General features: G+C 53.8%; 21 non-coding genes across 21 annotated transcripts; all 21 read right to left on the reverse strand.

The window, feature by feature from the left end:
* Positions 1-6,922: 6,922 nt before the first annotated feature.
* On the reverse strand, positions 6,923-7,064 carry LOC124478906. The gene has a single exon (XR_006957316.1). It is a non-coding gene; the product is annotated as a U4 spliceosomal RNA (small nuclear RNA).
* Positions 7,065-7,503: 439 nt separating this feature from the next.
* LOC124478867 lies at positions 7,504-7,645 on the reverse strand. The gene has a single exon (XR_006957280.1). It is a non-coding gene; the product is annotated as a U4 spliceosomal RNA (small nuclear RNA).
* Positions 7,646-8,084: 439 nt separating this feature from the next.
* Positions 8,085-8,226, reverse strand: LOC124478878. The gene has a single exon (XR_006957290.1). It is a non-coding gene; the product is annotated as a U4 spliceosomal RNA (small nuclear RNA).
* A 439-nt stretch (positions 8,227-8,665) lies between these two features.
* Positions 8,666-8,807, reverse strand: LOC124478883. The gene has a single exon (XR_006957295.1). It is a non-coding gene; the product is annotated as a U4 spliceosomal RNA (small nuclear RNA).
* A 3,643-nt stretch (positions 8,808-12,450) lies between these two features.
* LOC124478877 lies at positions 12,451-12,592 on the reverse strand. Its single transcript, XR_006957289.1, has one exon. It is a non-coding gene; the product is annotated as a U4 spliceosomal RNA (small nuclear RNA).
* A 439-nt stretch (positions 12,593-13,031) lies between these two features.
* Positions 13,032-13,173, reverse strand: LOC124478911. The gene has a single exon (XR_006957321.1). It is a non-coding gene; the product is annotated as a U4 spliceosomal RNA (small nuclear RNA).
* Positions 13,174-13,612: 439 nt separating this feature from the next.
* Positions 13,613-13,754, reverse strand: LOC124478904. The gene has a single exon (XR_006957315.1). It is a non-coding gene; the product is annotated as a U4 spliceosomal RNA (small nuclear RNA).
* Positions 13,755-14,193: 439 nt separating this feature from the next.
* LOC124478879 lies at positions 14,194-14,335 on the reverse strand. The gene has a single exon (XR_006957291.1). It is a non-coding gene; the product is annotated as a U4 spliceosomal RNA (small nuclear RNA).
* A 439-nt stretch (positions 14,336-14,774) lies between these two features.
* Positions 14,775-14,916, reverse strand: LOC124478895. Its single transcript, XR_006957306.1, has one exon. It is a non-coding gene; the product is annotated as a U4 spliceosomal RNA (small nuclear RNA).
* Positions 14,917-15,355: 439 nt separating this feature from the next.
* On the reverse strand, positions 15,356-15,497 carry LOC124478907. The gene has a single exon (XR_006957317.1). It is a non-coding gene; the product is annotated as a U4 spliceosomal RNA (small nuclear RNA).
* A 439-nt stretch (positions 15,498-15,936) lies between these two features.
* On the reverse strand, positions 15,937-16,078 carry LOC124478918. The gene has a single exon (XR_006957328.1). It is a non-coding gene; the product is annotated as a U4 spliceosomal RNA (small nuclear RNA).
* Positions 16,079-16,517: 439 nt separating this feature from the next.
* Positions 16,518-16,658, reverse strand: LOC124478913. The gene has a single exon (XR_006957323.1). It is a non-coding gene; the product is annotated as a U4 spliceosomal RNA (small nuclear RNA).
* A 5,199-nt stretch (positions 16,659-21,857) lies between these two features.
* LOC124478875 lies at positions 21,858-21,999 on the reverse strand. The gene has a single exon (XR_006957287.1). It is a non-coding gene; the product is annotated as a U4 spliceosomal RNA (small nuclear RNA).
* A 439-nt stretch (positions 22,000-22,438) lies between these two features.
* On the reverse strand, positions 22,439-22,580 carry LOC124478874. Its single transcript, XR_006957286.1, has one exon. It is a non-coding gene; the product is annotated as a U4 spliceosomal RNA (small nuclear RNA).
* A 439-nt stretch (positions 22,581-23,019) lies between these two features.
* Positions 23,020-23,161, reverse strand: LOC124478910. Its single transcript, XR_006957320.1, has one exon. It is a non-coding gene; the product is annotated as a U4 spliceosomal RNA (small nuclear RNA).
* A 439-nt stretch (positions 23,162-23,600) lies between these two features.
* LOC124478880 lies at positions 23,601-23,742 on the reverse strand. The gene has a single exon (XR_006957292.1). It is a non-coding gene; the product is annotated as a U4 spliceosomal RNA (small nuclear RNA).
* Positions 23,743-24,167: 425 nt separating this feature from the next.
* LOC124478876 lies at positions 24,168-24,309 on the reverse strand. Its single transcript, XR_006957288.1, has one exon. It is a non-coding gene; the product is annotated as a U4 spliceosomal RNA (small nuclear RNA).
* Positions 24,310-24,748: 439 nt separating this feature from the next.
* On the reverse strand, positions 24,749-24,890 carry LOC124478909. The gene has a single exon (XR_006957319.1). It is a non-coding gene; the product is annotated as a U4 spliceosomal RNA (small nuclear RNA).
* Positions 24,891-25,320: 430 nt separating this feature from the next.
* On the reverse strand, positions 25,321-25,462 carry LOC124478881. Its single transcript, XR_006957293.1, has one exon. It is a non-coding gene; the product is annotated as a U4 spliceosomal RNA (small nuclear RNA).
* Positions 25,463-25,901: 439 nt separating this feature from the next.
* LOC124478882 lies at positions 25,902-26,043 on the reverse strand. Its single transcript, XR_006957294.1, has one exon. It is a non-coding gene; the product is annotated as a U4 spliceosomal RNA (small nuclear RNA).
* Positions 26,044-26,482: 439 nt separating this feature from the next.
* Positions 26,483-26,624, reverse strand: LOC124478908. The gene has a single exon (XR_006957318.1). It is a non-coding gene; the product is annotated as a U4 spliceosomal RNA (small nuclear RNA).
* Positions 26,625-27,003: the final 379 nt, after the last annotated feature.

Below are 27,003 nucleotides of genomic sequence, written 5' to 3' on the forward strand. Positions count from 1 at the left end.
GTCCTCCTCTTGCACCTTCTTGTCCTCTTCTCTAACTTCACCTCCTTGTCTTTGTCGTCCTCTCCCTCTCGCTTCTTCGCCTCCGCGTCTTCTTCCTCGGCTTACTCTTATTCTCCCTCTTCCTGCTCCCTTCATTGTACTCCACACTGACAGCTTACCTGTGGCTTATTTATAGGCTGATTGCAAAGTGAACTAATTATCTAAAACAGTTTTCACATGTGACAGTGTGCCAGACAGTTGGCAAAATAGTGTAAATAATAGCCATACATGTGTATAGTTTCGCTTGGAGTGTGTTGATCATTTGGAAATTGAGTGTAAAGCAGTGAGTTGTTAGCCTGGCTGCCAGCCCAACTTAGCCCCTCCCACAAAACAATTTGGTCAGGAAGTTGGGTCTGGGGAACCTCGGTTGGGGGAAAACTATGTCCGAACAGAAGCTGTTCGGACCAAAAAAATTGTCAGGGCGTGCTTTATACGATGATGGACAGATGATCAACAGTAATGTAATCAACCACGTCACCAAAGAGCGCTTGGGTTGAATTTGTTTTCAACAAGCAACATTTAACGTTGCTCTGATTGGTTGTAGGTCTATCCAATTGAGGGAAGAGGTATTTGTTTTACAAGTTCGGTTGAAACACGCCCCATACTCACAGCCCAACGGACAGTTCTCAGACTCATATTCTGACTAGAATTATGAGTATGACAACGTCATAACGTCAAAAAGTGCTGTGCAGTGGATTGTACCGACAGTTTTGCAAAGCGTGTGTTACAAAATTGCAAACTAAGTGCAAAGCAGTGTTTGCTTTTAGTTTTGCAAACTCGGTGAGTGGTTTTGATATGAGTATAAATAGTTTCAGAAAGTAGTCAGAAATTGTGCTATAAGAATAACGGTTAAGGCCGATATATGCTCCTGCGTTTTTCGAAAAACAGACACATGGGAACGCCCTCGTCTCCTTGGAACGCCCTCTACAAGCTCTCCGTCAACCCTCGGACTATGGAAGGCCTAGTGGGCAAGTATTAAAACGTCCCTGTGTGTTAACCACGCGTAATTAACGCCGACTTTGCATGCAAAGACGGCGTCCATTGCGCCGACTTCCATACAAAGTCTGCGTCTTTTTCGCCTCAAATTGAAGCGGGCCACGTGACACGTTCAAAGCATGCGTCTAAATAAACGTGTGCTTTTTGAGACGTGTCTAGGAAACCACACAAAGTTAACGCCTGGTTTGGTTCAATCAGCGTCTGGTTTTCCAAAATTAAAGTCTGCTTGTTTGAATCTCCGATGGGATATTACGACAACGTGTAAATCTAATACGTAAGTAAAGTAGGTCTTAGGATGCTCGTGCGAGCTACTATCAAATACAATGTTGGTTAGCTAGTTAGCTAATAGTATGAATTTGGTGGTCACAATTACAATGCTGTCTGGCTTAGAACTTTGTGAACTTCTCTTGCACTGCGATTGCGTTGCCTCAGTATTGTGCCAACATTCCACACATTTGTGTAAGGCCGGCATGAGGTGTCTAGCCAACCAGTGCTTGAAGGAATGTTGGCAGTGAAACCAAATTGCGCACAATACTGAGGCAACGCAATCACAGTGCAAGAGAAGTTCACAAAGTTCCAAACCAGACAGCATTGCAATTGTGGGGGTTGCCCTGACCAACAAGAGAACAGAATCCTTTGCCCGTCATTATTGTGCGTTTTTACAATTAATATTTCAGCTAAACAGTACATGTAAATCAGCATCTGAATTAAAATGTGACGAGAAGTGGGCAGTGTTGTTGCTGAAAATATGCGTATTTTATTGATGAAACGGCTCATTTGTAAATTTGCTCCGACCTGCTAGGTAAATATAGTTAACACTCGATGACGACTTCCACACAAAGACGGTTTCTCTAAGGTTGTCTTTGACAAAAAACCGTTGCGCCACCTAGTCTTCACCACCTTTCACTTGGCAGTGAATTGTTTTCAGCACCCACAGCCTACAGAGAACCATAAACAAAGTTTATCCGTCCGTATCTGTGCGGATCCGTGCGTATCCGTGCGCCCGCCCATCCGTAAACGGACACGCAGAAGCATATTTGGGCCTTAAGTCCGATTTATCGGACGGATTGGTTGAATTTGTGCTACTCCGACGGCTCTGCGTGCTGAAAGCAATTCACCGCCAGAACAGTAGATGGCGCTGCACTGCTATGCTAGTTAGGTTATCGAAAAGTCGGAGCAAATTTACAAATTAGCCGTTTCATCAATAAAATAAGCACATTTCAGCAACTACACTGCCCATTTTTCGTCACATTTTAATTCAGATGCTGATTTACATGTACTGTTTAGCTGAAATATCAATTGTAACTTACAACATCAAAAACTTACAACAAAGGCGGTCAAAGGATTCAGGGGGCTATTCGTCGTAGCTCGCTAAGCAGTTTAGCGAGCTAATTTTCAGGCTAAGATAAAACACGCCCCGCTTTTTGGTTTGTGGAAGCAACCTTCGATAAATCACCATAGTAACATATCAATTAGCACTAACCTGCTCGAGAGCAGGCTAACGTAAGTGTATCTGGATAAGCTTGCACACCCACGGAAAATAATTGGCAGCACCCTTTTTGAGAGACCCAGCTGACCAAGGAGATATATTCTAGTTCGATTAGCTTTCCATACCAATAGAGTTCTTCACGATCGCCAAGATCCTTTATTTCACACGGATGAGTTTGTGTTTGAGCGATATCGATTCAGCCGACAAGTATGGAGGATTATAGGGACCAAAACTAAATAAATAAATACTTGGATAAATAAATAATTATATAACACAAAGCTTAAATAAATGACACAAAATATATAAATGTTACATGTATTTGTGTGTATATATATATATGTTTACGTTTTCATGTGTTTACATTTATTCATTTATACTTACATTTATTCATTTATACTTACATGTATTTATTTATACTTACATTTATGTATTTATACTTACATTTACCCACGGTGAAACTTCCTGCAGCAAAATAAATCTGTCGTCCCCCCGTCACCAAGTCAGGGGGCGGGTGTGCGACACTGCACGATGTGGTATAGATCCGATACCAAGGAGTAAATACAGGGCCAGTATTGCCAATACCGATACTTTGGGCTTAGAAAAGCAGTGGAGGGGCAAAGTGAGTTTGAGTGAAGTTAGACGGTGTTTGCACAACCAGTATGATGTAAAGGGAGTTGTGTACTCAGTGTGGAATGAAACTTAAGTATCGATCTTATCACGCTATCAATCAGGCTGTTGATACCAACGTTGGTATCGATAGTTGCCGGGTTTCCCAACCCGGCCACTGTCGGTCTTAAGATCGATATTCCCACCCCTATGCTGTATCATCTTGCTGAGGATCGTGAACACATTTTCATTGATGTCTGTGTCAGTTAGGGCCAATATCATTCCTATAATTTCAGCGAAGCTCTCAATATGATGTAAAAAAAAGTGAACTGGCAGGTGCCTCCATGTCTTCAGCTTCCGCCAACATTTCGACCACTGTAGCATTCAATATTTCATTCATTGAATCCGCACAAGGTGCTGCCACTTTGGAATAGTCAAAAGCAGTCGATTCAAGTTGAACCACCAATCAGAGGCTTTGACCCGCCCCCTGACTTTGTGACGGGGGGACGACAGATTTATTTTGCTGCAGGAAGTTTCACCGTGGATAAATGTAAGTATAAATACATAAATGTAAGTATAAATAAATAAATGTAAGTATAAATGAATAAATGTAAGTATAAATGAATAAATGTAAACACATGAAAATGTAAACATATATATATATACACACAAATACATGTAACATTTATATATTTTGTGTCATTTATTTAAGCTTTGTGTTATATAATTATTTATTTATCCAAGTATTTATATATTTAGTTTTGGCCCCTATAATCCTCCATAGACAAGGACTCATTTATTTGCCAAACCTTTTCGGGCCGTAGCCTACATTGCAAATATCACACGCCGCAGCAAGTTTTAAGCTTATGCTGCTGTATGTGAATATGTAACGCTATGTCTTATCTGTTGTGCCTGTGATTTTTATGTTTCACTGTGGGAGAGTGGGAAACGTCATATCGATTCCTTTTTATGTCTTGACGTGAAGAAGTTGACAATAAAGCTATTTGAAACTTTTAATGTGCTTCAGACTCTGCATAGCCTTGAGGTTTTTCGCGTCAGGTATAGGCTACATTTTTATACAGTATAAGCGATGCAGAAAACATTGGCAAAGCCACAGCATGCGTTGCTGTAAGAAAAGTGTACTTGGCGCTTAACCAGCTGATGAATCAATTCATCATATTCCCTGGCCATGTCCCAGTCAATGAAATCAAAGAGGGATTTCCACATAGGCCTACATATATCCTCATAAGTGTCTATGAATTCGTATCAATTATATACTCTTTGGCCTTGTTTTTATACTTATTCTGAAAGAGTTGATATTATTTTCGCTAGCAAGATCTCATTCGATTATTAATTTCCATTGAGCCTACTCCCAGCAGGCACATTTAAAGAAATGTGATCTGATTGATCGGGGTAATAAGGCACTAAAGATGAGCCTATACATTTGACCAAAATACGCATTTCGTTTATCGGCAATTTTATGGCCAAGCTGCCTTTCTTGCTCTGGCAGCGGTGGCGGTGTTTGACTTAGCCATAATAATATGCTTATTGTCTTCGTAAAGACTCATTATAATAGTTTGCTCATATGGCGAGAATATCACCGCTCTCTCTTTCCTCTTTTCCGCCATCATACCGTTCACGGAGAAAATCACGGTTTTGGTGATCGACCTTTCCTGCCTTCTGAAGTAGGACGTGCTCGTGCACTTGCCCTGATAAGTTTAGCCTGATTGAAATTAACCACATGATTTGGATGCGGATCAGCCGTCGACGAACCGATATTTGCGGTTCTCACTTAGCTCGCTAATGTTAACGGGCTAAAGGGACAATTGATTAACTTAGCTTCAACCCTTACGACGAACGGGCCCCTGTTCTGTTGTTGGTCATGGCAACCCCGCCCCTGACGCAAGCGGTTCCTTATACGGACCAATCACAGCCAAGGGGTATCCGTAAACTGGCGGACTGACGGACAGATAGTCAGGAAAATCAGGAGGTGCACGTGGAGCTCTCCGAGGGGCTCTCCGAGGGCACGGAGAGGGAGTTCCTTGACGGAGAGGGCATTCGCTGTGTGAGTGTCTGTATAAACGCAGAACTATAAATTGGCCTTTAGGCCGAATACGCACAGATACAGACGGATAGACTTCGTTTATGGTTCTCTGTAGGCTGTGGGTGCTGAAAACAATTCAGTTGGTGTGTGCGTGAAGATAAAGCTTTGGTCAGCTTTGGGTCAATGGTTAAGAAACGGTTGACATTTCAAGGTGAAATTGCATGAAATTGTGCATGGTATTTCAGAATGGTATCATCTTGTTTAACTAAAAAGATAATCAAAATTATGACAGGACAAAAGATAATGGCTGGATTCCAACCTACTACCTTATACTTTACAGGTCACCATCCAAAGAGCTATTCTCAGTGTTGAATAGTGTCATGTTCAGTAACTGTCTAAAAAAGTAAGCTGTTTCTCCTGTGGTAAGCCTTGTTAGAAAAGTTAAAACTGCTTGTACATTTCCTATAAAAACGGGACAACGGGATGACTGGGTTGCTGCTGTAAAGCATAACTCACTGATAGTTTTTTTAAAAGGTTGTTTGGAGTGCCATAACTTGTCATGGAAGGGAATTTCAAATCATGCCTAGCATCAGTGGGATGTGTCTTAGCTTAGGTTACTGAAATGAATTGGTGAAAGAGGCAAGGGATCCACCTGAACAATCAATTTACTTCATTAGAAATAACCATTAAGGCCGAAATATGCTTCTGCGTCTCCGTTTACGGACGGATACGCACGGATACGCACGGTTCTTCGTAGGTTGTGGGTGCTGAAAACAATTCACCGCCAGAAGAGTAGGTGGCGCAACGTTTTTTTGTTTAGACGTCGTTGAGTGTTTATTTACCTAGGTTACCGAGAAGTTGGAGCAAATTTACAAATTAGTCATTTTATCAATAAAGTACACACATTTTCAGCAACTACACTGCCCATTGCTCATCACATTTTAATTCAGATGCTCATTTACATGTACCGTTTACCTGGAATATGAATTGTAAAAACTTTACAAGCAATGGCGGTCAAAGGATTCTGTTCGTCCTGCTATCACGGCGCCCCCGCCCCTGACGTAAGCGGTACTTATTACTGACCAATCACAGCCAAGCCCCGTAGCTCCCCCGTAGCTCCCCCGTAGCTCCCCCGTAGCTCCCCCGTAGCTCCCCCGTAGCCCCCCCGTAGCGCTACGACGGACAGTTAGAAAATTCAGGCGGTGCACGTCAAGCTCTCCGGGGCTCTCCGAGGGCTGACGGAGAGTTCGTAGAGGGCGTTCCACGGAGACGAGGGCGTTCCCATGTGTCAGTTTTTCGAAACACGCAGAGGCATATATCGGCCTTTAGAATTATCTCTACCATGCGTAGACTACAAGTAGCTAGCTACTGTAATGAACCTGGCTTGTTTAGCAGAGATTTACACGTTCTCGCTAAACAGATGATCGGAGTGTTGTGATGGGCTCAAATAAACACGCATTGCTATGTTTTACAACCAGAGGATTGATCAGAAAACAAAACCGTTTTGTCAGGATAAAAAATTATGCCTCTGACTAGTTTGGAACCTAAAACCCTTTGCTTACCAGCACAACATCTAAGCCAATAGAGCCTTTCCCAGACATGGAATACACAAAGATCAGTAACTGCATTATAAAAACGCTGAACCACCAAACCTACCTCTGTGCCAGAGAGCGCCGGGCGGCACAGCAGCTGAATCACCTGGGATCATTGCCAAAACACGGACACACTGTCTTTCATACCGACGTCAGCCTCCGTGGAGGCGATAAAAAATTGTCAAGGCTGGCTATATTTCAAGCCAATCCTGACGGGGTATTGGGTTAAGTTTTCAACCAGCAATAATCACGTCTCAGCTGGACTTCATAGACTACGATATTGCCTCTGCGAAAGGATAGCCAACCAAGCAAGAGGGAATTCGGCCTGGTGTAGGAGCTCAGCCGAGCCATGGACGGTGTCCCGTTCTTGGATTCAAGCCTATGTTCAGGACCAATTTAGGATCGAGCGTGTTGGCGCATTCTTTCAAAATGCCTTGGATGTTACGGAAAGTATTGAGGAAAAGAGCGGGTGGGTGAGCTTTGGTGGGTGAGCTTTGTTGGACTTTTGCGGAGCCCATCCTGAAGCATGACGCTAGTGCGAGAGCAAGGCATTGTGGGTAATATGCTGCAACGGTGCCTGCTGAGGCCAAGCGTGCTGGGGAACTGTAAGGGTTCACGGGCCTCACGCTGAACCACCAAACCTACCTCTGTGCCAGAGAGCGCCGGGCGGCACAGCGGCTGAATCACCTGGGATCATTGCCAAAACACGGACGCACTGTCTTTCACACCGACGTCAGCCTCCGTGGAGGCGATCAAAAATTGTCAAGACTGGCTATATTTCAAGCCAATCCTGACGGGGTATTGGGTTAAGTTTTCAACCAGCAATAATCACGTCTCAGCTGGACTTCATAGACTACGATATTGCCTCTGCGAAAGGATAGCTAACCAAGCAAGAGGGAATTCGGCCTGGTGTAGGAGCTCAGCCGAGCCATGGACGGTGTCCCGTTCTTGGATTCAAGCCTATGTTCAGGACCAATTTAGGATCGAGCGTGTTGGCGCATTCTTTCAAAATGCCTTGGATGTTACGGAAAGTATTGAGCAAAAGAGCGGGTGGGTGAGCTTTGGTGGGTGAGCTTTGTTGGACTTTTGCGGAGCCAATCCTGAAGCATGACGCTAGTGCGAGAGCAAGGCATTGTGGGTAATATGCTGCAACGGTGCCTGCTGAGGCCAAGCGTGCTGGGGAACTGTAAGGGTTCACGGGCCTCACGCTGAACCACCAAACCTACCTCTGTGCCAGAGAGCGCCGGGCGGCACAGCGGCTGAATCACCTGGGATCATTGCCAAAACACGGACGCACTGTCTTTCACACCGACGTCTGCCTCCGTGGAGGCGATCAAAAATTGTCAAGGCTGGCTATATTTCAAGCCAATCCTGACGGGGTATTGGGTTAAGTTTTCAACCAGCAATAATCACGTCTCAGCTGGACTTCATAGACTACGATATTGCCTCTGCGAAAGGATAGCCAACCAAGCAAGAGGGAATTCGGCCTGGTGTAGGAGCTCAGCCGAGCCATGGACGGTGTCCCGTTCTTGGATTCAAGCCTATGTTCAGGACCAATTTAGGATCGAGCGTGTTGGCGCATTCTTTCAAAATGCCTTGGATGTTACGGAAAGTATTGAGCAAAAGAGCGGGTGTGTGAGCTTTGGTGGGTGAGCTTTGTTGGACTTTTGCGGAGCCAATCCTGAAGCATGACGCTAGTGCGAGAGCAAGGCATTGTGGGTAATATGCTGCAACGGTGCCTGCTGAGGCCAAGCGTGCTGGGGAACTGTAAGGGTTCACGGGCCTCACGCTGAACCACCAAACCTACCTCTGTGCCAGAGAGTGCCGGGCGGCACAGCGGCTGAATCACCTGGGATCATTGCCAAAACACGGACGCACTGTCTTTCACACCGACGTCAGCCTCCGTGGAGGCGATCAAAAATTGTCAAGACTGGCTATATTTCAAGCCAATCCTGACGGGGTATTGGGTTAAGTTTTCAACCAGCAATAATCACGTCTCAGCTGGACTTCATAGACTACGATATTGCCTCTGCGAAAGGATAGCTAACCAAGCAAGAGGGAATTCGGCCTGGTGTAGGAGCTCAGCCGAGCCATGGACGGTGTCCCGTTCTTGGATTCAAGCCTATGTTCAGGACCAATTTAGGATCGAGCGTGTTGGCGCATTCTTTCAAAATGCCTTGGATGTTACGGAAAGTATTAAGCAAAAGAGCGGGTGGGTGAGCTTTGGTGGGTGAGCTTTGTTGGACTTTTGCGGAGCCCATCCTGGAGGCACTTCCTCCAGTTGAGGGCCCCGCTCCCCTCCACCGCGAAGTCCACCCCGAGGACCCTCATGGGCCCCGGGCACGGAGACAGGCCGCCCACACCGTCCTCCCTCCCCACCCACGGCCCAAAAAACTTTATGCAGGACTTCCCCAGGTTGACCCTGGCCCCCGACACCTCCCCGAACCGACCCAACAGCTCCACCACCCTCCTCACCGACCCCTCCGACGTGAGGAAAAGGGTCATGTCGTCTGCGTACAGGGAGATCCGCAGCTCCTCCGGGCCCCCACCAGGCAGACGCAGGCCCGCCACCCCCGCGTCCACCCTGATGGCCTCCGCCAGTGGCTCCAGATACATTATGAACAGCAGGGGAGACAAAGGGCACCCCTGCCGGACCCCCGACAGCTGCGGCACCACCTCCCCCAAGTGCCCGTTCACCGCCACCCTGCTGCCCACCCCCGTGTACAGAACCCCCACCCACCGCAAAAACCGAGGCCCAAAACCCACCCTCTCCATCGCCGAAAACAAAAACCCGTGATCCACCCTGTCGAACGCCTTCTCCATATCCAGGCCCACCAGCATCAGGTGGACCCCCCGCTCCCTCACCCAGTGCAGGCAGTCCCGGACCAGGCCCGTGTTAAAGTGGACCCTGCGCCCCTCCACTCCGCACGTCTGGTCCATGTGGACCACGTGTGGCAGCGCCGCCCGGAGCCTCCGCGCCACCACCCTGGCCAGGATTTTGTAGTCCGCGCAGAGCAGAGTGATGGGCCGGTAGTTGCCCATCAGTTCCGGGTCCCCTTTTTTGAAGAGGAGGCTGAGGACCCCCACCCGCATGGTGGCCCCCAGAAGTCCCCCCTCCAGCGCCGCCGCCAGCACCTCCACCAGGTCCGGTCCCAGGATCCCCCAGAAGGCAACGAAAAACTCCCGGGGCAGGCCGTCGAGCCCGGGCACCTTCCCCGCCGGCAGTCCCCGCATGGCCTCCTCCACCTCCGCCAGGGACAGAGGCCGCTCGAGGTCCTCCGCCACCCCTGCCGGCACCCTCCCGGGCAGGCCCCCCACAAAGCGGTCAGCCCCCTCCCTGTCCACCCCCCGCAGTCCGAAGGCCTCCCTATAGTGGGCGGTCGCCACCCCCACCATCCCCTTGGGGTCAGTGACCCGGGCCCCGTCCTCCGCCCGCAGTCCCGGGATGACGCTGCGCGCCCTGGCTGCCCGGACCTGGCGGAAAAAGAAGGCCCCGGACACCTCCCCCAACTCGAAAGCGTCCGCCCGGCTCCGGAAGAGGAAGGCCTCGGCCCTGGCCCGGAAGTAGGAGGCCAGCCTCCCCTTGACCACCTCCATGCCCTCCATGTCCGTCCCCTCCCCACGGTTCTCCGCTGCCAGCAGGTGGGACAAGGCCCTCTGGAGGCCGGACAGCTCCGCTCTCTCCGCCCGCGCTCTCCCAGCTCGGTAGTCCGTGGCCAGGGTCCGGGTGTGGACCTTGACGGCTTCCCACCAGTCCACCACAGACCCAAAGTAGGGCTTGAGGGAGGCCCAGACCTCATAGTGGTCCCCGAAACAGATCCGACTGCGGTCCCCCCGTGAGTTGCCCCACGTGTAACCCTCCCCCCTTGCGTGCACAGCCCTATAACAGTCCTGCAACAAAAAACCCCCCACCACATCCCGTACATGTTGCGCCGTGAAATCCCCCTCCCTATCCAAAGAAACATTAAAGTCCCCACCCAACACCAAAACCCTATCCGTGACACAAACATCCGCCAGCGCCAACAACACCCCCTTGCGCTCCCGACGATGGGCCGGAGCATACACGTTGATAAAACGAAAAGAAACCCCCCTCCACGCCGCATCCACCACCAAAACCCTCCCCTGGACCACAGAAAAACTCCCCGACACCCTGAAATCCCGGTCCCCAAACAAAATACCCACCCCCGAGGAATGCACCCCCCCCACACCCCAGCAGGACTCCCCCCACACCCCAGCAGGACTCCCCCCTCCCCCAGCCCCGTTGGAAAACCCCCACATCCCTCCCGTCCCTCAAGTGAGCCTCCTGCACAAAGCACACGTGAAAAGACACCCCCCCCAGATACAAAAACACCCCCGCCCTCTTCACAGCCCCTTGCATCCCCCGGACATTAACGGTACAAACAATAAAGTCACCCATCGGGAAGCTTGTCCATGAAGTCCAAGCCTGTCTCAGGCGCCGAAGAGTCGGGGTAGTCCACAATGGCGAGACCTGCGTTCGGCGACAGCAGCTCCGGGAGGGAGCCCGCCAGGCTCAGGGGCGACTCCGGCACTGGCTCCCGGACCGGGAGCCGCCGCCGGACCGGGAGCCGCCGCCGGACCGGGAGCCGCCGCCGGACCGGGAGCCGCCGCCGGACCGGGAGCCGCCGCCGGACCGGGAGCCGCCGCCCAGTACTGCCTCCGGGCAGCCCAGATCCCGTATCCGTCCCGCAGGTAGCGTACCTGGGGGTCCACCTTGCCATACTTCCCCAGGAAGCCCGCAATCGTTGCGTCCCCCACGTACGGGTTGTAGACCAGCACCCCTGGAGACGGAGAGCTCGTAGCCCCCCTCCGCCAGGTTAAACTGTAGGCAAAAAAACTCCGCCGGAGCCAACCCCAAGGCCCCCATGACCACCTTCCGGATGAACCAGTCCCGGTCCCCAACTCCAAAACCCTCCTCCGTTGAAGAAAAACGCAACGTGTTGCGCAGGCCGGCCCCAGCCGCCTGAGAAGAACTCCTCCCAGCCATCGTGCACTGGAGGTCAAAAAAAAGACTGCCCAAAAAACCCTGAGAAAAACTAAAACGCAAGACTAGAGGAGGGCCCCATACACCGCACGACACCTCCTCATCCGCCCCCCCTTAACAGCGAAAACCCCCGAAAAAACGCCAAACGCCACGATCGTCGGTCGCCGTCCTTCCTCCTGTTGCTCCGTCCAATCACGTCTCAGCTAGACTTCATAGACTACGATATTGCCTCTGCGAAAGGATAGCCAACCAAGCAAGAGGGAATTCGGCCTGGTGTAGGAGCTCAGCCGAGCCATGGACGGTGTCCCGTTCTTGGATTCAAGCCTATGTTCAGGACCAATTTAGGATCGAGCGTGTTGGCGCATTCTTTCAAAATGCCTTGGATGTTACGGAAAGTATTGAGCAAAAGAGCAGGTGGATGAGCTTTGGTGGGTGAGCTTTGTTGGATTTTTGCGGAGCCAATCCTGAAGCATGACGCTAGTGCGAGAGCAAGGCATTGTGTGTAATATGCTGCAACGGTGCCTTCTGAGGCCAAGCGTGCTGGGGAACTGTAAGGGTTCACGGGCCTCACGCTGAACCACCAAACCTACCTCTGTGCCAGAGAGCGCCGGGCGGCACAGCGGCTGAATCACCTGGGATCATTGCCAAAACACGGACGCACTGTCTTTCATACCGACGTCAGCCTCCGTGGAGGCGATCAAAAATTGTCAAGGCTGGCTATATTTCAAGCCAATCCTGACGGGGTATTGGGTTAAGTTTTCAACCAGCAATAATCACGTCTCAGCTGGACTTCATAGACTACGATATTGCCTCTGCGAAAGGATAGCCAACCAAGCAAGAGGGAATTCGGCCTGGTGTAGGAGCTCAGCCGAGCCATGGACGGTGTCCCGTTCTTGGATTCAAGCCTATGTTCAGGACCAATTTAGGATCGAGCGTGTTGGCGCATTCTTTCAAAATGCCTTGGATGTTACGGAAAGTATTGAGCAAAAGAGCGGGTGGGTGAGCTTTGGTGGGTGTGCTTTGTTGGACTTTTGCGGAGCCCATCCTGAAGCATGACGCTAGTGCGAGAGCAAGGCATTGTGGGTAATATGCTGCAACGGTGCCTGCTGAGGCCAAGCGTGCTGGGGAACTGTAAGGGTTCACGGGCCTCACGCTGAACCACCAAACCTACCTCTGTGCCAGAGAGCGCCGGGCGGCACAGCGGCTGAATCACCTGGGATCATTGCCAAAACACGGACGCACTGTCTTTCACACCGACGTCTGCCTCCGTGGAGGCGATCAAAAATTGTCAAGGCTGGCTATATTTCAAGCCAATCCTGACGGGGTATTGGGTTAAGTTTTCAACCAGCAATAATCACATCTCAGCTGGACTTCATAGACTACGAAATTGCCTCTGTGAAAGGATAGCCAACCAAGCAAGAGGGAATTCGGCCTGGTGTAGGAGCTCAGCCGAGCCATGGACGGTGTCCCGTTCTTGGATTCAAGCCTATGTTCAGGACCAATTTAGGATTGAGCGTGTTGGCGCATTCTTTCAAAATGCCTTGGATGTTACGGAAAGTATTGAGCAAAAGAGCGGGTGGGTGAGCTTTGGTGGGTGAGCTTTGTTGGACTTTTGCGGAGCCAATCCTGAAGCATGACGCTAGTGCGAGAGCAAGGCATTGTGGGGAATATGCTGCAACGGTGCCTGCTGAGGCCAAGCGTGCTGGGGAACTGTAAGGGTTCACGGGCCTCACGCTTAACCACCAAACCTACCTCTGTGCCAGAGAGCGCCGGGCGGCACAGCGGCTGAATCACCTGGGATCAATGCCAAAACACGGACGCACTGTCTTTCACACCGACGTCAGCCTCCGTGGAGGCGATCAAAAATTGTCAAGGCTGGCTATATTTCAAGCCAATCCTGACGGGGTATTGGATTAAGTTTTCAACCAGCAATAATCACGTCTCAGCTGGACTTCATAGACTACGATATTGCCTCTGCGAAAGGATAGCCAACCAAGCAAGAGGGAATTCGGCCTGGTGTAGGAGCTCAGCCGAGCCATGGACGGTGTCCCGTTCTTGGATTCAAGCCTATGTTCAGGACCAATTTAGGATCGAGCGTGTTGGCGCATTCTTTCAAAATGCCTTGGATGTTACGGAAAGTATTGAGCAAAAGAGCGGGTGGGTGAGCTTTGGTGGGTGAGCTTTGTTGGACTTTTGCGGAGCCAATCCTGAAGCATGACGCTAGTGCGAGAGCAAGGCATTGTGGGTAATATGCTGCAACGGTGCCTGCTGAGTCCAAGCGTGCTGGGTAACTGTAAGAGTTCACGGGCCTCACGCTGAACCACCAAACCTACCTCTGTGCCAGAGAGCGCCGGGCGGCACAGCGGCTGAATCACCTGGGATTATTGCCAAAACACGGACGCACTGTCTTTCACACCGACGTCAGCCTCCGTGGAGGCGATCAAAAATTGTCAAGGCTGGCTATATTTCAAGCCAATCCTGACGGGGTATTGGGTTAAGTTTTCAACCAGCAATAATCACGTCTCAGCTGGACTTCATAGACTACGATATTGCCTCTGCGAAAGGATAGCTAACCAAGCAAGAGGGAATTCGGCCTGGTGTAGGAGCTCAGCCGAGCCATGGACGGTGTCCCGTTCTTGGATTCAAGCCTATGTTCAGGACCAATTTAGGATCGAGCGTGTTGGCGCATTCTTTCAAAATGCCTTGGATGTTACGGAAAGTATTGAGCAAAAGAGCGGGTGGGTGAGCTTTGGTGGGTGAGCTTTGTTGGACTTTTGCGGAGCCAATCCTGAAGCATGACGCTAGTGCGAGAGCAAGGCATTGTGGGTAATATGCTGCAACGGTGCCTGCTGAGTCCAAGCGTGCTGGGTAACTGTAAGAGTTCACGGGCCTCACGCTGAACCACCAAACCTACCTCTGTGCCAGAGAGCGCCGGGCGGCACAGCGGCTGAATCACCTGGGATCATTGCCAAAACACGGACGCACTGTCTTTCACACCGACGTCAGCCTCCGTGGAGGCGATCAAAAATTGTCAAGACTGGCTATATTTCAAGCCAATCCTGACGGGGTATTGGGTTAAGTTTTCAACCAGCAATAATCACGTCTCAGCTGGACTTCATAGACTACGATATTGCCTCTGCGAAAGGATAGCCAGACAAGCAAGAGGGAATTCGGCCTGGTGTAGGAGCTCAGCCGAGCCATGGACGGTGTCCCGTTCTTGGATTCAAGCCTATGTTCAGGACCAATTTAGGATCGAGCGTGTTGGCGCATTCTTTCAAAATGCCTTGGATGTTACGGAAAGTATTGAGCAAAAGAGCGGGTGGGTGAGCTTTGGTGGGTGAGCTTTGTTGGACTTTTGTGGAGCCAATCCTGAAGCATGACGCTAGTGCGAGAGCAAGGCATTGTGGGTAATATGCTGCAACGGTGCCTGCTGAGGCCAAGCGTGCTGGGGAACTGTAAGGGTTCACGGGCCTCACGCTGAACCACCAAACCTACCTCTGTGCCAGAGAGCGCCGGGCGGCACAGCGGCTGAATCACCTGGGATCATTGCCAAAACACGGACGCACTGTCTTTCACACCGACGTCAGCCTCCGTGGAGGCGATCAAAAATTGTCAAGACTGGCTATATTTCAAGCCAATCCTGACGGGGTATTGGGTTAAGTTTTCAACCAGCAATAATCACGTCTCAGCTGGACTTCATAGACTACGATATTGCCTCTGCGAAAGGATAGCTAACCAAGCAAGAGGGAATTCGGCCTGGTGTAGGAGCTCAGCCGAGCCATGGACGGTGTCCCGTTCTTGGATTCAAGCCTATGTTCAGGACCAATTTAGGATCGAGCGTGTTGGCGCATTCTTTCAAAATGCCTTGGATGTTACGGAAAGTATTGAGCAAAAGAGCGGGTGGGTGAGCTTTGGTGGGTGAGCTTTGTTGGACTTTTGCGGAGCCAATCCTGAAGCATGACGCTAGTGCGAGAGCAAGGCATTGTGGGGAATATGCTGCAACGGTGCCTGCTGAGGCCAAGCGTGCTGGGGAACTGTAAGGGTTCACGGGCCTCACGCTGAACCACCAAACCTACCTCTGTGCCAGAGAGCGCCGGGCGGCACAGCGGCTGAATCACCTGGGATCATTGCCAAAACACGGACGCACTGTCTTTCACACCGACGTCAGCCTCCGTGGAGGCGATCAAAAATTGTCAAGACTGGCTATATTTCAAGCCAATCCTGACGGGGTATTGGGTTAAGTTTTCAACCAGCAATAATCACGTCTCAGCTGGACTTCATAGACTACGATATTGCCTCTGCGAAAGGATAGCCAGACAAGCAAGAGGGAATTCGGCCTGGTGTAGGAGCTCAGCCGAGCCATGGACGGTGTCCCGTTCTTGGATTCAAGCATATGTTCAGGACCAATTTAGGATCGAGCGTGTTGGCGCATTCTTTCAAAATGCCTTGGATGTTACGGAAAGTATTGAGCAAAAGAGCGGGTGGGTGAGCTTTGGTGGGTGAGCTTTGTTGGACTTTTGCGGAGCCAATCCTGAAGCATGACGCTAGTGCGAGAGCAAGGCATTGTGGGTAATATGCTGCAACGGTGCCTGCTGAGGCCAAGCGTGCTGGGGAACTGTAAGGGTTCACGGGCCTCACGCTGAACCACCAAACCTACCTTTGTGCCAGAGAGCGCCGGGCGGCACAGCGGCTGAATCACCTGGGATCATTGCCAAAACACGGACGCACTGTCTTTCACACCGACGTCAGCCTCCGTGGAGGCGATCAAAAATTGTCAAGGCTGGCTATATTTCAAGCCAATCCTGACGGGGTATTGGGTTAAGTTTTCAACCAGCAATAATCACGTCTCAGCTAGACTTCTTAATAGATTTATTTCCACAACAAGACAAAACAAACACCAGGCCCACTAGCCACTCGGACCACATCGGTCAAGGAAAACAAAAACAGGTGAAAATACAACACAAACAAAACCTTACAAACAAAACCACAGACATCAACCAGTCAGAAAAACAACCAAAAACAGGAGAAAAAACCATCGCAGTCCACAAACCCTCCAACCACACATCAAAGGTCAAAAACCCCGCTAGGGGAACAGAGGCCGCCACCTCTCTAGGGCGGCGTGGTACCCCCAACGGACCCTCTCCATCTCCCTCCTCCTCTGGAGCTCGGCCCTCACTCTCCACACCACCCCTCCCACACCCCAGTCCACCCGGTGGCGCACCAGCTCCCTTCGAGCGTCCCAGAGGACTGTCTTCCCCACCGACAGCAGGAGCCAGAGCAGGAAACCCTCCCGCCCCCTCCCCCGCAGGCCCAACCCCAACATTAGTAGGTCCCAGGACAGGGACAGGGCCCCCAAGCCGCGGAAGACGCGGCCCAGCTCCCCCCACACCTCCTTCACAAAGCTACATTCGACGAAGGCGTGAGCCACCGTCTCCTCCACACCTCCACAGGCCGCCCGCGGACACGTGCGCAGCTGGGAGAGGCCGTGTTTGTGGAGGACCTCCCTGACCGGCAGCCTCCTCAGGACCCCCAGCCAGTTGAGGTCCCGCTCCCGGTTGGACAGGCCCCGGTGGTTGACGAAGGCCCACCCGGCCGGGCCCACCCCGTAGACCCCCACCGGCCCCCTCTTCAATACCAGGGCGTTGTACAGGCCCCGGTGGTCGAGGCACAGGTCCCCCTCCCGACACTCCGCATGACGACCGGCCCACCCCACCACCCGCCCGTAGTGGGGCGGGAGCGCCTCGCCCTTGGGCCTCGAGTTGTCCCAGGACTCCACCAGCCGCCTGAGGGGAAAGGACAACCAGAAAAACAAAAAGGCCTCGCACCGGTGTCCACACGGGCTCCTCAGGCACCGGCAGAGGAAAGAAAAAAACAGGGTGTCCAGCTTCAAGGGGATGTCCGGGACCCCCCTCCCGCCCACCCCCACCTGCTGGTGCATCCAGTCCCTCTTCACATACTCGTGCCCCCCCCACACGAAGGAGAAGACGTCCCGCACCAGGGGCGCCCTCAGATCCGACAGCAGGGGGAACACGAGCGCCAGGTAAATGAGTGAGGGCAGGATGTCGGCCTTCACCGCCAACACCCTGCCGCTCAGGGTGAGCCCACGGGCCCTCCACAGCCCCATCTTGGTCCGGACCGCGGCCAGGCACTTCCTCCAGTTGAGGGCCCCGCTCCCCTCCACCGCGAAGTCCACCCCGAGGACCCTCATGGGCCCCGGGCACGGAGACAGGCCGCCCACACCGTCCTCCCTCCCCGCCCACGGCCCAAAAAACTTTATGCAGGACTTCCCCAGGTTGACCCTGGCCCCCGACACCTCCCCGAACCGACCCAACAGCTCCACCACCCTCCTCACCGACCCCTCCGACTTGAGGAAAAGGGTCATGTCGTCTGCGTACAGGGAGATCCGCAGCTCCTCCGGGCCCCCACCAGGCAGACGCAGGCCCGCCACCCCCGCGTCCACCCTGATGGCCTCCGCCAGTGGCTCCAGATACATTATGAACAGCAGGGGAGACAAAGGGCACCCCTGCCGGACCCCCGACAGCTGCGGCACCACCTCCCCCAAGTGCCCGTTCACCGCCACCCTGCTGCCCACCCCCGTGTACAGAACCCCCACCCACCGCAAAAACCGAGGCCCAAAACCCACCCTCTCCATCGCCGAAAACAAAAACCCGTGATCCACCCTGTCGAACGCCTTCTCCATATCCAGGCCCACCATCATCAGGTGGACCCCCCGCTCCCTCACCCAGTGCAGGCAGTCCCGGACCAGGCCCGTGTTAAAGTGGACCCTGCGCCCCTCCACTCCGCACGTCTGGTCCATGTGGACCACGTGTGGCAGCGCCGCCCGGAGCCTCCGCGCCACCACCCTGGCCAGGATTTTGTAGTCCGCGCAGAGCAGAGTGATGGGCCGGTAGTTGCCCATCAGTTCCGGGTCCCCTTTTTTGAAGAGGAGGCTGAGGACCCCCACCCGCATGGTGGCCCCCAGAAGTCCCCCCTCCAGCGCCGCCGCCAGCACCTCCACCAGGTCCGGTCCCAGGATCCCCCAGAAGGCAACGAAAAATTCCCGGGGCAGGCCGTCGAGCCCGGGCACCTTCCCCGCCGGCAGTCCCCGCATGGCCTCCTCCACCTCCGCCAGGGACAGAGGCCGCTCGAGGTCCTCCGCCACCCCTGCCGGCACCCTCCCGGGCAGGCCCCCCACAAAGCGGTCAGCCCCCTCCCTGTCCACCCCCCGCAGTCCGAAGGCCTCCCTATAGTGGGCGGTCGCCACCCCCACCATCCCCTTGGGGTCAGTGACCCGGGCCCCGTCCTCCGCCCGCAGTCCCGGGATGACGCTGCGCGCCCTGGCTGCCCGGACCTGGCGGAAAAAGAAGGCCCCGGACACCTCCCCCAACTCGAAAGCGTCCGCCCGGCTCCGGAAGAGGAAGGCCTCGGCCCTGGCCCGGAAGTAGGAGGCCAGCCTCCCCTTGACCACCTCCATGCCCTCCATGTCCGTCCCCTCCCCACGGTTCTCCGCTGCCAGCAGGTGGGACAAGGCCCTCTGGAGGCCGGACAGCTCCGCTCTCTCCGCCCGCGCTCTCCCAGCTCGGTAGTCCGTGGCCAGGGTCCGGGTGTGGACCTTGACGGCTTCCCACCAGTCCACCACAGACCCAAAGTAGGGCTTGAGGGAGGCCCAGACCTCATAGTGGTCCCCGAAACAGGCCTGGAAAGCCTCCTCCTCGAGGATCCGCGGATCGAGGCGCCAATAACCCCTCCCGTGCATCGGAGCATCCACCCCGAAGGTCACCCGGAGCTGGTGATGGTCCGAAAACCATACCGGCGTGACCTCCGCAACCCCGACCACCGCCGTGCTGGGTACAAAAACAAAGTCGATCCGACTGCGGTCCCCCCGTGAGTTGCCCCACGTGTAACCCCCCCCCCTTGCGTGCACAGCCCTATAACAGTCCTGCAACAAAAACCCCCCCACCACATCCCGTACATGTTGCACCGTGAAATCCCCCTCCCTATCCAAAGAAACATTAAAGTCCCCACCCAACACCAAAACCCTATCCGTGACACAAACATCCGCCAGCGCCAACAACACCCCCTTGCGCTCCCGACGATGGGCCGGAGCATACACGTTGATAAAACGAAAAGAAACCCCCCTCCACGCCGCATCCACCACCAAAACCCTCCCCTGGACCACAGAAAAACTCCCCGACACCCTGAAATCCCGGTCCCCAAACAAAATACCCACCCCCGAGGAATGCACCCCCCCCACACCCCAGCAGGACTCCCCCCTCCCCCAGCCCCGTTGGAAAACCCCCACATCCCTCCCGTCCCTCAAGTGAGCCTCCTGCACGAAGCACACGTGAAAAGACACCCCCCCCCAGATACAAAAACACCCCCGCCCTCTTCACAGCCCCTTGCATCCCCCGGACATTAACGGTACAAACAATAAAGTCACCCATCGGGAAGCTTGTCCATGAAGTCCAAGCCTGTCTCAGGCGCCGAAGAGTCGGGGTAGTCCACAATGGCGAGACCTGCATTCGGCGACAGCAGCTCCGGGAGGGAGCCCGCCAGGCTCAGGGGCGACTCCGGCACTGGCTCCATGCATCCCGGCAGCACGACCGGGGCAAGCCCCGGGGCCCCGCCGGTCGCCGCCCCTGTCCCTTTAGAACCAGAAACCGCCTCCGCGCCCGGAGGGGCAGTGGGCGGTATGGCGTCCTCCAAGACGGCCTCTGCGTCGTCCGACCCAGAATGTAGGGCAAAGCGGTTGGCCAAAGGGAGAGAGGCAGGGGGGTCAAATGCCACACCCAACCCCTTCCTCTTCTTCCTCTTCCTCTTTCCCTGCACCGGAAGCTCCGACCGCCCCTCCCCGGAAGAGGAAGGCGACACCTCACCGCCCGACAACGACCGGCTCCTCCGCAGACTCGCCGCAGCCACCTCCATGCCATCCTCCTCGCTGCCCCCGACCGACCAGGAGCCACCCAGTGGAAAACTGGAAAAATCCAGCTCGGCCAGAACGGCCAGAGCATCCCCCTCCACCGCCTCTCCCCAGGACGAAATCAAGGTAGCTTCCAGCGCGTTGACCTCTGCCTCCCCCCGGAGGCCGGCACCCGCCGAATCGGGACCCGCCGCCGGACCCGCCGCCGGACCGGGAGCCGCCGCCGGACCGGGAGCCGCCGCCACCACCGCCGCCTGAACGGGATCCGCAGCCGGACCGGGAAACGCGTCCGCCGCCACCGCCTCCGGAACACGACCCGCAGCCGGACCGGGAAACGCCTCCGCCGCCACCGCCTCCGGAACGGGATCCATAGCCGGACCGGGAATCGCCTCCTCCGCCGCCGCAGGACCCTCAGGACCCGCCTCCGCCGCCTGACCACCAGGAGCCCTCCGACCAGCGGGGCCGGAAAACCCCCCCCAGGCACCCTGGCCCCCCCGATGGCCAGAGACCGCCCCGGCGTAGGAGCGCCTGGAGCAGTCGCGAAACAGGTGCCCGTCCTCGCCACAATGATGGCACTTCTTGGGGGCCTGGCAGGAAGCAACGCCGTGCCCCGCCTCCCCACAGTTCCGGCACCGCAGCTGGGCGCACCCGGTGGCCACGTGCCCGAAAACCCGGCACTTCCGGCAAAACGCGGGCTGCCCGGAGTAAAAAAGAAACCCTCTCTCGGCCCCGATGGTAAAGTAGGCCGGGGGGTGCCGGAGGCCGTCCGCACCCTCCGGATCGTCGGCCAGCAGGACCCGGTACTGCCTCCGGGCAGCCCAGATCCCGTATCCGTCCCGCAGGTAGCGTACCTGGGGGTCCACCTTGCCATACTTCCCCAGGAAGCCCGCAATCAAGTATTGAGCAAAAGAGCGGGTGGGTGAGCTTTGGTGGACTTTTGCGGAGCCAATCCTGAAGCATGACGCTAGTGCGAGAGCAAGGCATTGTGGGTAATATGCTGCAACGGTGCCTGCTGAGTCCAAGCGTGCTGGGTAACTGTAAGAGTTCACGGGCCTCACGCTGAACCACCAAACCTACCTCTGTGCCAGAGAGCGCCGGGCGGCACAGCGGCTGAATCACCTGGGATCATTGCCAAAACACGGACGCACTGTCTTTCACACCGACGTCTGCCTCCGTGGAGGCGATCAAAAATTGTCAAGGCTGGCTATATTTCAAGCCAATCCTGACGGGATATTGGGTTAAGTTTTCAACCAGCAATAATCACGTCTCAGCTAGACTTCATAGACTACGATATTGCCTCTGCGAAAGGATAGCCAACCAAGCAAGAGGGAATTCGGCCTGGTGTAGGAGCTCAGCCGAGCCATGGACGGTGTCCCGTTCTTGGATTCAAGCCTATGTTCAGGACCAATTTAGGATCGAGCGTGTTGGCGCATTCTTTCAAAATGCCTTGGATGTTACGGAAAGTATTGAGCAAAAGAGCGGGTGGGTGAGCTTTGGTGGGTGAGCTTTGTTGGATTTTTGCGGAGCCAATCCTGAAGCATGACGCTAGTGCGAGAGCAAGGCATTGTGGGTAATATGCTGCAACGGTGCCTGCTGAGGCCAAGCGTGCTGGGGAACTGTAAGGGTTCACGGGCCTCACGCTGAACCAACAAACCTACCTCTGTGCCAGAGAGCGCCGGGCGGCACAGCGGCTGAATCACCTGGGATCATTGCCAAAACACGGACGCACTGTCTTTCACACCGACGTCAGCCTCCGTGGAGGCGATCAAAAATTGTCAAGGCTGGCTATATTTCAAGCCAATCCTGACGGGGTATTGGGTTAAGTTTTCAACCAGCAATAATCACGTCTCAGCTGGACTTCATAGACTATGATATTGCCTCTGCGAAAGGATAGCCAACCAAGCAAGAGGGAATTCGGCCTGGTGTAGGAGCTCAGCCGAGCCATGGACGGTGTCCCGTTCTTGGATTCAAGCCTATGTTCAGGACCAATTTAGGATCGAGCGTGTTGGCGCATTCTTTCAAAATGCCTTGGATGTTACGGAAAGTATTGAGCAAAAGAGCGGGTGGGTGAGCTTTGGTGGGTGAGCTTTGTTGGACTTTTGCGGAGCCCATCCTGAAGCATGACGCTAGTGCGAGAGCAAGGCATTGTGGGGAATATGCTGCAACGGTGCCTGCTGAGGCCAAGCGTGCTGGGGAACTGTAAGGGTTCATGGGCCTCACGCTGAACCACCAAACCTACCTCTGTGCCAGAGAGCGCCGGGCGGCACAGCGGCTGAATCACCTGGGATCATTGCCAAAACACGGACGCACTGTCTTTCACACCGACGTCTGCCTTCGTGGAGGCGATCAAAAATTGTCAAGGCTGGCTATATTTCAAGCCAATCCTGACGGGGTATTGGGTTAAGTTTTCAACCAGCAATAATCACGTCTCAGCTGGACTTCATAGACTACGAAATTGCCTCTGCGAAAGGATAGCCAACCAAGCAAGAGGGAATTCGGCCTGGTGTAGGAGCTCAGCCGAGCCATGGACGGTGTCCCGTTCTTGGATTCAAGCCTATGTTCAGGACAAATTTAGGATCGAGCGTGTTGGCGCATTCTTTCAAAATGCCTTGGATGTTACGGAAAGTATTGAGCAAAAGAGCGGGTGGGTGAGCTTTGGTGGGTGAGCTTTGTTGGACTTTTGCGGAGCCAATCCTGAAGCATGACGCTAGTGCGAGAGCAAGGCATTGTGGGGAATATGCTGCAACGGTGCCTGCTGAGGCCAAGCGTGCTGGGGAACTGTAAGGGTTCACGGGCCTCACGCTTAACCACCAAACCTACCTCTGTGCCAGAGAGCGCCGGGCGGCACAGCGGCTGAATCACCTGGGATCATTGCCAAAACACGGACGCACTGTCTTTCACACCGACGTCAGCCTCCGTGGAGGCGATCAAAAATTGTCAAGGCTGGCTATATTTCAAGCCAATCCTGACGGGGTATTGGGTTAAGTTTTCAACCAGCAATAATCACGTCTCAGCTGGACTTCATAGACTACGATATTGCCTCTGCGAAAGGATAGCCAACCAAGCAAGAGGGAATTCGGCCTGGTGTAGGAGCTCAGCCGAGCCATGGACGGTGTCCCGTTCTTGGATTCAAGCCTATGTTCAGGACCAATTTAGGATCGAGCGTGTTGGCGCATTCTTTCAAAATGCCTTGGATGTTACGGAAAGTATTGAGCAAAAGAGCGGGTGGGTGAGCTTTGGTGGACTTTTGCGGAGCCAATCCTGAAGCATGACGCTAGTGCGAGAGCAAGGCATTGTGGGTAATATGCTGCAACGGTGCCTGCTGAGTCCAAGCGTGCTGGGTAACTGTAAGAGTTCACGGGCCTCACGCTGAACCACCAAACCTACCTCTGTGCCAGAGAGCGCCGGGCGGCACAGCGGCTGAATCACCTGGGATCATTGCCAAAACACGGACGCACTGTCTTTCACACCGACGTCTGCCTCCGTGGAGGCGATCAAAAATTGTCAAGGCTGGCTATATTTCAAGCCAATCCTGACGGGATATTGGGTTAAGTTTTCAACCAGCAATAATCACGTCTCAGCTAGACTTCATAGACTACGATATTGCCTCTGCGAAAGGATAGCCAACCAAGCAAGAGGGAATTCGGCCTGGTGTAGGAGCTCAGCCGAGCCATGGACGGTGTCCCGTTCTTGGATTCAAGCCTATGTTCAGGACCAATTTAGGATCGAGCGTGTTGGCGCATTCTTTCAAAATGCCTTGGATGTTACGGAAAGTATTGAGCAAAAGAGCGGGTGGGTGAGCTTTGGTGGGTGAGCTTTGTTGGATTTTTGCGGAGCCAATCCTGAAGCATGACGCTAGTGCGAGAGCAAGGCATTGTGGGTAATATGCTGCAACGGTGCCTGCTGAGGCCAAGCGTGCTGGGGAACTGTAAGGGTTCACGGGCCTCACGCTGAACCACCAAACCTACCTCTGTGCCAGAGAGCGCCGGGCGGCACAGCGGCTGAATCACCTGGGATCATTGCCAAAACACGGACGCACTGTCTTTCACACCGACGTCAGCCTCCGTGGAGGCGATCAAAAATTGTCAAGGCTGGCTATATTTCAAGCCAATCCTGACGGGGTATTGGGTTAAGTTTTCAACCAGCAATAATCACGTCTCAGCTGGACTTCATAGACTACGAAGTTGCCTCTGCGAAAGGATAGCCAACCAAGCAAGAGGGAATTCGGCCTGGTGTAGGAGCTCAGCCGAGCCATGGACGGTGTCCCGTTCTTGGATTCAAGCCTATGTTCAGGACCAATTTAGGATCGAGCGTGTTGGCGCATTCTTTCAAAATGCCTTGGATGTTACGGAAAGTATTGAGCAAAAGAGCGGGTGGGTGGGGTGAGCTTTGTTGGACTTTTGCGGAGCCAATCCTGAAGCATGACGCTAGTGCGAGAGCAAGGCATTGTGGGTAATATGCTGCAACGGTGCCTGCTGAGGCCAAGCGTGCTGGGGAACTGTAAGGGTTCACGGGCCTCACGCTGAACCACCAAACCTACCTCTGTGCCAGAGAGCGCCGGGCGGCACAGCGGCTGAATCACCTGGGATCATTGCCAAAACACGGACGCACTGTCTTTCACACCGACGTCAGCCTCCGTGGAGGCGATCAAAAATTGTCAAGGCTGGCTATATTTCAAGCCAATCCTGACGGGGTATTGGGTTAAGTTTTCAACCAGCAATAATCACGTCTCAGCTGGACTTCATAGACTACGATATTGCCTCTGCGAAAGGATAGCCAACCAAGCAAGAGGGAATTCGGCCTGGTGTAGGAGCTCAGCCGAGCCATGGACGGTGTCCCGTTCTTGGATTCAAGCCTATGTTCAGGACCAATTTAGGATCGAGCGTGTTGGCGCATTCTTTCAAAATGCCTTGGATGTTACGGAAAGTATTGAGCAAAAGAGCGGGTGGGTGAGCTTTGGTGGGTGAGCTTTGTTGGACTTTTGCGGAGCCAATCCTGAAGCATGACGCTAGTGCGAGAGCAAGGCATTGTGGGTAATATGCTGCAACGGTGCCTGCTGAGGCCAAGCGTGCTGGGGAACTGTAAGGGTTCACGGGCCTCACGCTGAACCACCAAACCTACCTCTGTGCCAGAGAGCGCCGGGCGGCACAGCGGCTGAATCACCTGGGATCATTGCCAAAACACGGACGCACTGTCTTTCACACCGACGTCAGCCTCCGTGGAGGCGATCAAAAATTGTCAAGGCTGGCTATATTTCAAGCCAATCCTGACGGGGTATTGGGTTAAGTTTTCAACCAGCAATAATCACGTCTCAGCTGGACTTCATAGACTACGATATTGCCTCTGCGAAAGGATAGCCAACCAAGCAAGAGGGAATTCGGCCTGGTGTAGGAGCTCAGCCGAGCCATGGACGGTGTCCCGTTCTTGGATTCAAGCCTATGTTCAGGACCAATTTAGGATCGAGCGTGTTGGCGCATTCTTTCAAAATGCCTTGGATGTTACGGAAAGTATTGAGCAAAAGAGCGGGTGGGTGAGCTTTGGTGGGTGAGCTTTGTTGGACTTTTGCGGAGCCAATCCTGAAGCATGACGCTAGTGCGAGAGCAAGGCATTGTGGGGAATATGCTGCAACGGTGCCTGCTGAGGCCAAGCGTGCTGGGGAACTGTAAGGGTTCACGGGCCTCACGCTGAACCACCAAACCTACCTCTGTGCCAGAGAGCGCCGGGCGGCACAGCGGCTGAATCACCTGGGATCATTGCCAAAACACGGACGCACTGTCTTTCACACCGACGTCAGCCTCCGTGGAGGCGATCAAAAATTGTCAAGGCTGGCTATATTTCAAGCCAATCCTGACGGGGTATTGGGTTAAGTTTTCAACCAGCAATAATCACGTCTCAGCTGGACTTCATAGACTACGAAATTGCCTCTGCGAAAGGATAGCCAACCAAGCAAGAGGGAATTCGGCCTGGTGTAGGAGCTCAGCCGAGCCATGGACGGTGTCCCGTTCTTGGATTCAAGCCTATGTTCAGGACCAATTTAGGATCGAGCGTGTTGGCGCATTCTTTCAAAATGCCTTGGATGTTACGGAAAGTATTGAGCAAAAGAGCGGGTGGGTGAGCTTTGGTGGGTGAGCTTTGTTGGACTTTTGCGGAGCCAATCCTGAAGCATGACGCTAGTGCGAGAGCAAGGCATTGTGGGTAATATGCTGCAACGGTGCCTGCTGAGGCCAAGCGTGCTGGGGAACTGTAAGGGTTCACGGGCCTCACGCTGAACCACCAAACCTACCTCTGTGCCAGAGAGCGCCGGGCGGCACAGCG

Source organism: Hypomesus transpacificus, chromosome 16, assembly GCF_021917145.1.
Source record: "Hypomesus transpacificus isolate Combined female chromosome 16, fHypTra1, whole genome shotgun sequence".
In the NCBI taxonomy this organism is placed as follows: domain Eukaryota; kingdom Metazoa; phylum Chordata; class Actinopteri; order Osmeriformes; family Osmeridae; genus Hypomesus; species Hypomesus transpacificus.